General features: G+C 37.8%; 1 long non-coding RNA gene across 1 annotated transcript in view; it reads right to left on the bottom strand.

Moving 5' to 3' along the window:
• Window positions 1–1,598: 1,598 nt before the first annotated feature.
• Window positions 1,599–13,114, bottom strand: part of LOC309628314 — an 882,984-nt gene continuing 871,468 nt past the window's right edge. The window contains exon 2 of the long non-coding RNA XR_014244410.1: window positions 1,599–2,128. This is a non-coding gene — a long non-coding RNA (uncharacterized lncRNA). The remainder of the gene's footprint in view (window positions 2,129–13,114) is intronic.

Below are 13,114 nucleotides of genomic sequence, written 5' to 3'. Positions count from 1 at the left end.
GTGGCAAAAATAATACAAGTGTAATCTTCAACCAATTTCTCTAAATGTTAATATCTTACACACATCATAGTACAATTATTAAAACTGGGAAATTAACATTGTTATCATTCTATAATCTATAGATCTTATTCAAATTTTGCCAGTTATCTCACTGGTTTTAAAATGTTCAAGCTGATTTTGTAGTAAGATATAGCTGATAACATGTAGTTTTCTGATTTAAGAATTTTCCCCTAAAATGTGTTTACCATCTGAGTTGTTTGTAATCTTAGAGGAAACACTGATGCTGGTGAAAATCTGAAATTGTCATATTAAGACAATCTTTCTCTATAAATGATCCAGTTTTAGTGCTTGAATGGGAAATTTGTTTCCTCTAAACTCTGGAAAGATGAATTTGTGAACTTCAATAACAATGCAACAATTTCTAGATTTAAAAAATTGAATATTTTACCCACTGAAAATTTCTTTCTCTTCTTTGATTATGCCCTCTGCCCAATGATATATCATGTAACATAATGATAACCCAGATGTATATAGTATTGTATTAGGGACTTGACTTACTTAATATGAAATGGCCTAACTTGGATTGGATTGATATGAAATAAAGAATATTCCCAATAACATGATATGTAGGATATATTCAAAAATAATAGAAGAAAGATATGGAGGCAATCCAAATGTTCATTGACAGATGACTAGATAAAATGTGGTATATACATAATGGAATACTATGCAGCTTTAAAAAAGAAAATCCACATAGATGAACCTTGAGGACATTATGCTGAATGAAGTGAGCTAGTGACAAAAGGACAAATACTGTATGATCCTACTCCTATGAAGTATCTAAAGTAGTCAAAATCCTAGAAACAGAAAGTAGAAAGGTGGTTGCTAAGAGCTGAGGGCAGGAGGGGAGAGGGAATTAGTGCTTAATGGACAGAGAGTTTCAATTTTGCAGGATGAAAAAGCTCTAGAAATCTGTTCCACAAGAATGTCAGTACACTGAACACCACTGAACTGTACACTTCAAAGTGGTTAGGATGGTGAATTTAATGTTATGTAGTTTTTAAAGTCACAATTTAAAAAAATAATAGAAGAGGTGGAAGCAGTTAGAAATAAGGATCAAACAAGCTGGTGAAAAGCTGACAATTGGAGAGGCAGCGTGATGGGTATATGAGTCATTATACTATTTTAAAATATATTTTAGAAGTCTGTATAATAAAAAGATGAAAGAAAGAAAGAAAGAAAGAAAGAAGGAAAGAAGGAAAGAAAGGAAGGAAGGAAGGAAGGAAGAAAGAAAGAAAAAAAAGAAAAAGAAAGAAGGAAAGAAAGAAGAAAGAAAGAGAAGAAAGAAAGGAAAAAAGAAAGGACTTCCCAGGTGGTCCAGTGGTTAAGACTACATGCTCCCAATGCAGCAGGCTTGGGTTTGATCCCTGGTCAGGGAACTAGATCCTGCATGCTTCAACTAAGAGTTCACATGCCGCAACTAAATATCCCGAATGCCACAACTAAAAAGATCCTGCATGCCACAACTAAAACCTGGCACAGCCAAATAAATAAATAAATAAATATTTAGAAAGAAAGAAAGGTTTCTAACTCCTGGATAATATTTTTGTAGCATTATTTATAATCACACAGCATTCTTTTTTTTTTTTTTTTTTTTTCACACACACACACTGTATTTTATTTTTACAAGAGATAAATCGACTGACACCAAGCATTGTACATGGATGACCACAACAAAAGCAACAATGATTGCAATTACCAAACATGAAACACACTCATACTATGTCATAATATTGACATTCAGTCCAGTAATCCTCCACTGTAACAGCTCCTTTACTTTGCAGTGAAAATTGATTTGTATATTCTTTGCCTCTGAGTCCTTGTGGAATTTTTTTTTTTTTTTAATTCAGACAGAAAGTCACAAAAATTATACTCATCCTCATCAGTTCACTCAGTCCCATGTAATTAATTTTTTTTTCATCTTGATCTTTTGTTAGCACTTTTATGAGTTCATCAGTTTTTCATTAGAGTTCTGAAAATGCTTATTCATTCAGTTCAGCAGTACAGTCCGTTACCAGAAACCTGTACTTGTCAGAGTCTTTTCCATGTATTTCTTGAAGATGAAACCCTTTTATAGGAACATATTTGCAAAATCATCAGAGTACACCCAGAACTGTCTGTAAATGACAAAAGACTTAAAAATGACCACGGTTAAAGATTTGATGACAGTTCATAATAATGCAGTTGACAAGAAAATTAGTTATTTCTGAGATATACATTTTAAAGTAATAACTAGGATTATTACTTATAACATTATACCAGAACATATAAGATTTTTAGAAATTTCATGTAATGTCTGAAACATTTATATTAACATATTTCCATACATATTTCCATACAAGTACAAATATAAGATTTTTAGAAATTTCATGTAATGTCTGAAACATTTATATTAACATATTTCCATACATATTTCCATACAAATACAAATATGATTTTTAGAAATTTCATGTAATGTCTGAAACATTTATATTAACATGTTTCCATACAAATAACCCAATGAAAGTTTAGTATTAGTTGTTTTGTTTGTTTTTTTATACTGCAGGTTCTTATTAGGCATCAGTTTTATACACATCAGTGTATACATGTCAATCCCAATCGCCCAATTCAGCACACCACCATCCCCACCCCACCGCAGTTTTCCCCCCTTGGTGTCCATATGTCCATTCTCTACATCTGTGTCTCAACTTCTGCCCTGCAAACTGGCTCATCTGTACCATTTTTCTAGGTTCCGCATACATGCATTAATATACGATATTTGTTTTTCTCTTTCTGACTTACTTCACTCTGTATGACAGTCTCTAGATCCATCCACGTCTCAACAAATGACTCAATTTCGTTCCTTTTTATGGCTGATTAATATTCCATTGTATATATGTACCACATCTTCTTTATCCATTCGTCTGTTGATGGGCATTTAGGTTGCTTCCATGACCTGGCTATTGTAAATAGTGCTGCAATGAACATTCGGGTGCATGTGTCTTTTTGAATTACGGTTTTCTCTGGGTATATGCCCAGTAGTGGGATTGCTGGGTCATATGGTAATTCTATTTTTAGTTTTTTAAGGAACCTCCATATTGTTCTCCATAGTGGCTGTATCAATTTACATTCCCACCAACAGTGCAAGAGGGTTCCCTTTTCACCACACCCTCTCCAGCATTTGTTGTTTGTAGATTTTCTGATGATGCCCATTCTAACAGGAGTGAGGTGATACCTCATTGTAGTTTTGATTTGCATTTCTCTAATAATTAGTGATGTTGAGCATCTTTTCATGTGCTTCGTGGCCATCTGTATGTCTTCTTTGGAGAAATGTCTATTTAGGTCTTCTGCCCATTTTTGGATTGGGGTGTTTGTTTCTTTGATATTGAGCTGAATGAGCTGTTTATATATTTTGGAGATTAATCCTTTGTCCGTTGATTCATTTGCAAATATTTTCTCCCATTCTGAGGGTTGTCTTTTCGTCTTGTTTATGGTTTCCTTTGCTGTGCAAAAGCTTTGAAGTTTCATTAGGTCCCACTTGTTTATTTTTGTTTTTATTTCCATTACTCTAGGAGGTGGATCAAAAAAGATCTTGCTGTGATTGATGTCAAAGAGTGTTCTTCCTATGTTTTCCTCTAAGAGTTTTATAGTGTCCAGTCTTATATTTAGGTCTCTAATCCATTTTGAGTTTATTTTTGTGTATGGTGTTAGGGAGTATTCTAATTTCATTCTTTTACATGTAGCTGTCCAGTTTTCCCAGCACCACTTATTGAAGAGACTGTCTTTTCTCCATTGTATATCTTTGCCTCCTTTGTCATAGATTAGTTGACCATAGGTGCGTGGGTTAATGTCTGGGCTTTCTATCTTGTTCCATTGATCTATGTTTCTGTTTTTGTGCCAGTACCATATTGTCTTGATTACTGTAGCTTTGTAGTATAGTCTGAAGTCAGGGAGTCTGATTCCTCCAGCTCCATTTTTTTGCCTCAAGACTGCTTTGCCTATTCGGGGTCTTTTGTGTCTCCATACAAATTTTAAGATGATTTGTTCTAGCTCCGTAAAAAATGCCATTGGTAATTTGATAGGGATTGCATTGAATCTGTAGATTGCTTTGGGTAGTATACTCATTTTCACAATGTTGATTCTTCCAATCCAAGAACATGGTATATCTCTCCATCTGTTGGTATCATCTTTAATTTCTTTCATCAGTGTCTTATAGTTTTCTGCATACAGGTCTTTTGTCTCCCTAGGTAGGTTTATTCCTAGGTATTTTATTCTTTTTGTTGCAATGGTAAATGGGAGTGTTTCCATAATTTCTCTTTCAGATTTTTCATCATTAGTGTATAGGAATGCAAGAGATTTCTGTGCATTAATTTTGTATCCTGCAACTTTACCATATTCATTAATTAGCTCTAGCAGTTTTCTGGTGGCAGTTTTAGGATTCTCTATGTATAGTATCATGTCATCCGCAAACAGTGACAGTTTTACTTCTTCTTTTCCAATTTGTATTCCTTTTATTTCTTTTTCTTCTCTGATTGCCGTGGCTAGGACTTCCAAAACTATGTTGAATAATAGTGGTGAGAGTGGACATCCTTGTCTCGTTCCTGATCTTAGAGGAAATGCTTTCAGTTTTTCACCATTGAGAATGATGTTTGCTGTGGGTTTGTCATATATGGCCTTTATTATGTTGAGGTAGGTTCCCTCTATGCCCACTTTCTGGAGAGTTTTTATCAGAAATGGGTGTTGAATTTTGTCAAAAGCTTTTTCTGCATCTATTGAGATGATCATATGGTTTTTATTCTTCAATTTGTTAATATGGTGTATCACATTGATTGATTTGCGTATATTGAAGGATCCTTGCATCCCTGGGATAAATCACACTTGATCGTGGTGTATGATCCTTTTAATGTGTTGTTGGATTCTGTTTGCTAGTATTTTGTTGAGGATTTTTGCATCTATATTCATCAGTGATATTGGTCTGTAATTTTCTTTTTTTGTAGTGTCTTTGTCTGCTTTTGGTATCAGGGTGATGGTGGCCTCATAGAATGAGTTTGGGAGTGTTCCTTCCTCTGCAATTTTTTGGAAGAGTTTGAGAAGGATGGGTGTTAGCTCTTCTCTAAATGTTTGATAGAATTCACCTGTGAAGCCATCTGGTCCTGGACTTTTGTTTGTTGGAAGATTTTTAATCACAGTTTCAATTTCATTACTTGTGATTGGTCTGTTCATATTTTCTATTTCTTCCTGGTTCAGTCTTGGAAGGTTATACCTTTCTAAGAATTTGTCCATTTCTTCCAGGTTGTCCATTTTATTGGCATAAAGTTGCTTGTAGTAGTCTCTTAGGATGCTTTGTATTTCTGCAGTGTCTGTTGTAACTTCTCCTTTTTCATTTCTGATTTTATTGATTTGAGTCCTCTCCCTCTTTTTCTTGATGAGTCTGGCTAATGGCTTATCAATTTTGTTTATCTTCTCAAAGAACCAACTTTTAGTTTTATTGATCTTTGCTATTGTTTTCTTTGTTTCTATTTCATTTATTTCTGCTCTGATCTTTATGATTTCTTTCCTTCTGCTAACTTTGCGTTTTGTTTGTTCTTCTTTCTCTAGTTTCTTTAAGTGTAAGGTTAGATTGTTTACTTGAGCTTTTTCTTGTTTCTTTAGGTAGGCTTGTATAGCTATAAACTTCCCTCTTAGAACTGCTTTTGCTGCATCCCATAGGTTTTGGGTCGTCGTGTTTTCATTGTCATTTGTCTCTAGGTATTTTTTGATTTCCTCTTTGATTTCTTCAGTGATCTCTTGGTTATTTAGTAACGTATTGTTTAGCCTCCATGTGTTTGTCCTTTTTACGTTTTTTCCCCTGTAATTCATTTCTAATCTCATAGCGTTGTGGTCAGAAAAGATGCTTGATATGATTTCAATTTTCTTAAATTTACTGAGGCTTGATTTGTGACCCAAGATGTGATCTATCTTGGAGAATGTTCCGTGCGCACTTGAGAAGAACGTGTAATCTGCTGTTTTTGGATGGAATGTCCGATATATATCAATTAAATCTATCTGGTCTATTGTGTCATTTAAAGCTTCTGTTTCCTTATTTATTTTCATTTTGGATGATCTGTCCATTGGTGTAAGTGAGGTGTTAAAGTCCCCCACTATTATTGTGTTACTGTCGATTTCCTCTTTTATAGCTGTTAGCAGTTACCTTATGTATTGAGGTGCTCCTATGTTGGGTGCATATATATTTATAATTGTTATATCTTCTTCTTGGATTGATCCCTGGATCATTATGTAGTGTCCTTCCTTGTCTCTTGTAACATTCTTTATTTTAAAGTCTATTTTATCTGATATGAGTATAGCTACTCCAGCTTTCTTTTGATTTCCATTTGCATGGAATATCTTTTTCCATCCCCTCACTTTCAGTCTGTATGTGTCCCTAGGTCTAAAGTGGGTCTCTTGTAGACAGCATATATATGGGTCTTGTTTTTGTATCCATTCAGCCAGTCTATGTCTTTTGGTTGGGGCATTTAATCCATTCACGTTTAAGGTAATAATCGATATGTATGTTCCTATGACCATTTTCTTAATTGTTTTGGGTTTGTTTTTGTAGGTCCTTTTCTTCTCTTGTGTTTCCCACTTAGAGAAGTTCCTTTAGCATTTGTTGTAGAGCTGGTTTGGTGGTGCTGAATTCTCTTAGCTTTTGCTTGTCTGTAAAGCTTTTGATTTCTCCATCAAATCTAAATGAGATCCTTGCCGGGTAGAGTAATCTTGGTTGTAGGTTCTTCCCTTTCATCACTTTAAGTATATCATGCCACTCCCTTCTGGCTTGCAGAGTTTCTGCTGAGAAATCAGCTGTTAACCTTATGGGAGTTCCCGTGTATGTTATTTGTCATTTTTCCCTTGCTGCTTTCAATAATTTTTCTTTGTCTTTAATTTTTGCCACTTTGATTACTATGTGTCTCGGCGTGTTTCTCCTTGGGTTTATCCTGTATGGGACTCTCTGCGCTTCCTGGACTTGGGTGGCTATTTCCTTTCCCATGTTAGGGAAGTTTTCGACTATAATCTCTTCAAATATTTTCTCTGGTCCTTTCTCTCTCTCTTCTCCTTCTGGGACCCCTATAATGCGAATGTTGTTGCGTTTAATGTTGTCCCAGAGGTCTCTTAGGCTGTCTTCATTTCTTTTCATTCTTTTTTCTTTAGTCTGTTCCGCAGCAGTGAATTCCATCATTCTGTCTTCCAGGTCACTTATCCGTTCTTCTGCCTCAGTTATTCTGCTATTGATTCCTTCTAGTGTAGTTTTCATTTCAGTTATTGTATTGGTCATCTCTGTTTGTTTGTTCTTTAATTCTTCTAGGTCTTTGTTAATCATTTCTTGCATCTTCTCAATCTTTGCCTCCATTCTTATTCCAAGGTCCTGGATCATCTTCACTATCATTATTCTGAATTCTTTTTCTGGAAGGTTGCCTATCTCCACTTCATTTAGTTGTTTTTCTGGGGTTTTTTCTTGTTCCTTCATCTGGTACATAGCCCTCTGCCTTTTCATCTTCTCTATCTTTCTGTAACTGTGGTTTTTGGTCCACAGGCTGCAGGATTATAGTTTTTCTTGCTTCTGTTGTCTGCCCTCTGGTGGTTGAGGCTATCTAAGAGGCTTGATGGGAGGCTCTGGTGGTGGGTAGAGCTGACTGTTGCTGTGGCGGTCAGAGCTCAGTAAAACCTTAATCCACTTGACTGTTGATGGGTGGGGCTGGGTTCCCTCCCTGTTGCTGTGGCGGTCAGAGCTCAGTAAAACCTTAATCCACTTGACTGTTGATGGGTGGGGCTGGGTTCCCTCCCTGTTGGCTGTTTTGCCTGAGGCAACCCAACACTGGAGCCTACCCGTGCTCTTTGGTGGGGTTAATGGCAGACTCTGGGAGGGCTCACGCCAAGGAGAACTTCCCAGAACCTCTGCTGCCAGTGTCCTTATCCCCATGGTGAAACAGAGCCACCACTCGCCTCTGCAGGAGACCCCCCAACACCAGCAGGTAGGTCTGGTTCAGTCTCCCCCAGGGTCACTGCTCCTTCCCCTGGGTCCTGATGCACACATTACTTTGTGTGTGCCCTCCAAGAGTGGGGTCTCTGTTTCCCCCAGTCCCATCAAAGTCCTGCAATCCAATTCCCACTAGGCTTCAAAGTCTGATTCTCTAGGAATTCCTCCTCCCGTTGCCTGACCCCCAGGTTGGGAAGCCTGACGTGGGGCTCAGAACCTTTACTCCAGTGGGTGGACTTCTGTGGTATAAGTGTTCGCCAGTCTGTGAGTCACCCACCCAGCAGTTATGGGGTTTGATTTTACTCTGATTGCGCCCCTCCTACCGTCTCACTGTGGCTTCTCCTCTGTCCTTGGACGTGGGGTATCCTCCTTGGTGAAGTCCAGGGTCTTCCTGTCAATGATTGTCCAGCAGCCAGTTGTGATTCTGGTGCTCTTGCAAGAGGGAGTGACAGCACGTCCTTCTACTCCGCCATCTTGGTTAATCTGGATCTCACACAGCATTCTTGATCCAAAATGAAAATAGCATTTCTCTTATGAAAATATTTTAGCTGAATTGTTAACTGTCAAAATAAAACTCAAAATTAAAAAAAAACAACAACCCTGGAAAGACCTTGACAACAGAGATGACACTAGAAAAAATTTAAAATCATCTCAAATCCTACCACCCACTAGAAGTATTTTAGCGTATATACTCCAATTTTTTTTTTTTTTTTTGCTGCTTCACACAGCTTGCAGGATCTTAGTTCCCCGACGAGGGCTCAAACCCAGGCTCTTGGCAGTGAAAGCCCGGAATCCTAACCACTGGACCACCAGGGAATTCCCTTTTACTCCAGAATTTTAAACAAAGAATATTTTTTAATGTCAGTTTGTTACTGTCAGAGAAAAAGAACCTATACTGACACCATGTAGAAAATGACTTCTTCCTTGTTTATCGAGGAAGTCTTTCAAAATAGCACATAAATTAGCTATTACACACTGTATATGCAAAACTATGTGTTTATACACAGGCTTTTTTTCCCCTGTAGGGAAGCCAAAGCTTTCACCAAGGTTTCAAAGGCTACTGTGACTTAAATGGGTTGAGAACCAGTACTTTAGGTTATATATTCAATTCAAACAACTCTGCAGCCAGTCATTTCTTCATTAAGGAAAATTCTGAAGGACTTTAAAAAAATTGAATTCAACTTTGAAATTCTTAACACACATCTTCACCAAGGGAAAATAACCACCTAAGGCTGGATTAAAACACTTTGTTAGCAATTTTCACTGACACTAATTTCACTTTTCTTTGGGTGAGCAGTTATTTATAATGTACGTGGTGCCCTGCTCTGTTGTAATTTTTAAAGCAAGAATCACATCGTAATCTCTGATTTTTCTATAGCCTAGTATCATCCGTTTCCTATCAACATTTCTTTAATGAAATTCATGCTGAATAATATCTTTTCATGTATGAACTATAGAAAAAGACCTGTTTGGTTTGAAAATAGTCTGTGAGTTGGTGCAGTCTGTTTATTTTGGATATTCTGTATGTTGAATTCACTAAGATAAAAAGGAGCGCTCAAATTTGCAGTATTATTAGATAACCAGGTAAGCTAGAACTACAATATTGTTTGAAGTATTTAAGTTATATCATTCCAAATTGAATTCAACATTGAGTGGTCTTCTTTTCCTCCTGCATAGATAGTATAATTTTGGTGATTGAAAAACAGGGTATGTTTTCAGACCAGATCAGAGTGTGGGTAAGAGCTTGGAAAGGGGAGGCTGAAAAGAGAATGAATATAATGGAGGAGAAAGTGAGGACTAAATGCACCAAAATAATTCAACAAAGTATGAACTAATGAATAAAGGGCCATCAGAATGAAAAAGGTATTGAGAAACCAAAAGAAAAAAATTCTAGCTATTTGAATTAGATATTGGAATAGGCAATTTAGGTTTTGAGTTATTGTCCTGAAATTGTTATCTTAATTTACACAGGTTAGCCTCATATTTAAAAGTAACAAAATCTCTATTGAAATAATGGTTCATTATTAGAGTCCAATAGGTAAATGATTTTGCTTTTCATAAGTATTTTGATGTGAATTTATGACCGTTCTTTAACTGCACACTGAGTTTGTAAAGCTAGTTTGAATGGGAAGTGATTGCATCCTAGGCAAGTCAGAATGTGATTACTGTTACTATAAAAGATTCCTTCTGTAGACTGAAACTTTGTGTTCCTCCAAAATTCGTATGTGGAAAGCTAATCCCCAGTGTGATGGTATTTAGAGGTGGGGCCTTTGGGAAATGATTAGGTCACGAGGGCAGAAACCTCGTGAATGGAATTAGTGCCCTTATTAAAGAGGCATAATATTCCCCAGAGGAATCTTTCACCCCTTCTGCCATGTGAATACACAGGGAAAAAAACCTTCACCAGATATTGAATTTGCCAGCATCTTGATCTTGGATTTCCCAGCCTCTAGAACTGTGAGATATAAATTTCTGTTGTTTATAAGCCACCCAGTTTATGGTATTTTGTTATAGCAGCCTGAACAGACTAAGACAATTCCCATGAAATACATGTCACTTAACTTTCCTACAATCCCATTCTTGTTGCAAGCAGCTGACAGGCAAATTTGATCAGATGTAGTGTATCCAATCAAATAAAGAAGGGGTTGTCAACAAAACACCTAGCATATTTGAAGAAGTAAATTGAAAAAGTTATAATATCCAATAATCTTAGATACAAGAGAAAGCAAAAAGAAAGTGTGAAAGGACCCTTAGGACAGGGGTTGGAATTTCCTCCCTATGGTTTCTCATATAATTTTTGAAGAAATAAGCACAGAGGTAACTGTTGGATTTGTTGTAATTATCATATATTTAGGACAGCCAAGTTCTGACACGGAGCTGCACTAAATTCAAAGTTAATGTCATGAAAAGCAATGCTTCTCAAACTTTAATGTACATATCAATCACCTAGGGGTCCTTTAAAAAAGTACAGACTCTGATTATGTAAGTCTGGGGTGGGGCCCAAGAGTTTGCACTTCCAACATGCTCTCACGTGATGGCCGTGATGCAAGGGAATAGAACAATGCTGTGATGAGTCTTTTGAGTATCATGCCCTCAATAAATGGGGAACTTGAATGTTAGATGTTATCTCATCCTTAAAAACATTATCATATGCCTAATATAAGATTTAGATCTGAGACTAACTGAAAAATTTCTCTTCAGCCATACATTTACTTTGGCGTCCCTTTAAGCTGTGTGCAAATCTGGAGGAGCTGGGCACTGCTACTCTTAGACCTGGGCACGCAGACACCTTGCCCCAGCCCTGCGCCTCAGAGAGTCTTCCTCTTTGAAGTGACTTCTTTGAAATGTTCTAAGTCCTCTTTTGGTGCTGGCCCTGTTTCTCCCTTTGGAGAGCTGTCTGTCTCTCTGTGCACATGGAATTGACCAGATGTCCTGGAGCTCTTGTATGTATGGTGTCATCCTGGGGCTGTTTTCAGACCCCAGTTCTAGGAGAGGTGCCTGGTGAGCAGATTGCTGCTGCTGCTGGTTGGCGAGGTATTTTCTTTGCAGGATCATGTGAAATTGGGCTGTTGGAGTGATGTTGACATGCTGATTTGGGGTGATTCACACTTATTTTGGATATAGGTCTAATTTAGGGCTCTGGGCTCTCTAAGGTCCACTGCTCAGGCCATATGTGTGGGCCCAGGCATCCACTTTTACTGTCTATGTGCTAACCATGCTGCCACTTCTGCTGTATAACACCCAAGGGCTCCAGGGGTGGCATCAGGTGTCCTTACGCTCCTTGCCACTGGCATTTAGAGCAGTTGCCCCATCCCTTTTGTAGGTTCTACACCATGGGTCAAGGAGTCCTTTGGGAGTGGCTGCATCTATCACTTCTGAGGGCTTTCTAGATGTTCTTCACCACAACAATGGACCCTTCTGATGGATGTGGTGATGCTCTGTTCTCCCTGGTTAGCGTTAAGCTCTCCCAGATGAGAAACAGACATTCCTTGCATGAATTCGACTATTTATTTTTTTATGCCTAAAATCCCCTTCCTGCTGGTGGTGATGTATGAGAGACAAGGTGCGGTCAGTGTTGAAAAAGATCACATTCTAGGAATGCAATAATTATGGCCTAGAGAGTTCAAGGCAAGACATAGAATATGTGTTGTTCCATGTTATGCTATAACATTCTAAATGATAAATTTAAGATGACCGGAAAACAAATTATTCACGTTTCCTGCACACTCTGGGTCAGGCTTGAATTTGTGGTTATTATCAAAGAAGTGCCATAACAATCTTCGAGTGATTGGAAGCTAGTATTTACAAGTAGCACAATGGATGGTGCAAAATCAAGAGTAATGATGTGACTAACATGACACAGATGGTAGTAGAGTGTTGTAGAGGCTAGAAGATTCATATTATTTTAATACAAATATGTTACAAGCACCATGGTGTTATGAGAAATAATAGCATTACTACCATTTCTTGTGTTGAAAGATATGAAATTGGCAAGAAATGGCTCATTTGATAATCAAGAAAAAAAAAGAAATGACTCTTGAACCAAACAAGAAGAAATAGCACCTGGATACCAAGAAGAATCTTTACTTGCATCGAGTGGACAATAAATAAATAATTTTTTTATTATTCTAAATCTTCATCAATATATCGCTATACCTCAATGGACCTATGAATTATATAATACTTTTTCTTTTTTTTTGGCCACACCACGCGGCTTGCAGGATCTTAGTTCCCCTTCCGGGGATCGAACCTGTGCCGCCTGCAGTGGAAGTGTGGAGTCTTAACCACTGGACTGGCAGGGAAGTCTCTGTAATACATTTTTTTTTTAAATTTATTTTTGGCTGTGTTGGGTCTTCGTTTCTGTGCGAGAGCTTTCTCTAGTTGCGGCGAGCGGGGGACACTCTTCATCGCGGTGCGCGGGCCTCTCACTATCGCGGCCTCTCTTGTTGCGGAGCACAGGCTCCAGACGCGCAGGCTCAGTAGTTGTGGCTCATGGGCCTAGTTGCTCCGCGGCATGTGGGATCTTCCCAGACCAAGGCTCGAACCCGTGTCCCCTGTATTGGC

This window comes from Balaenoptera borealis (genome assembly GCF_965194805.1).
Source record: "Balaenoptera borealis genome assembly, chromosome: 4".
Lineage (NCBI taxonomy): Eukaryota > Metazoa > Chordata > Mammalia > Artiodactyla > Balaenopteridae > Balaenoptera > Balaenoptera borealis.
Note: the sequence above shows the minus strand (reverse complement) of the source record. Positions and strands in the feature narration are given on the sequence as shown.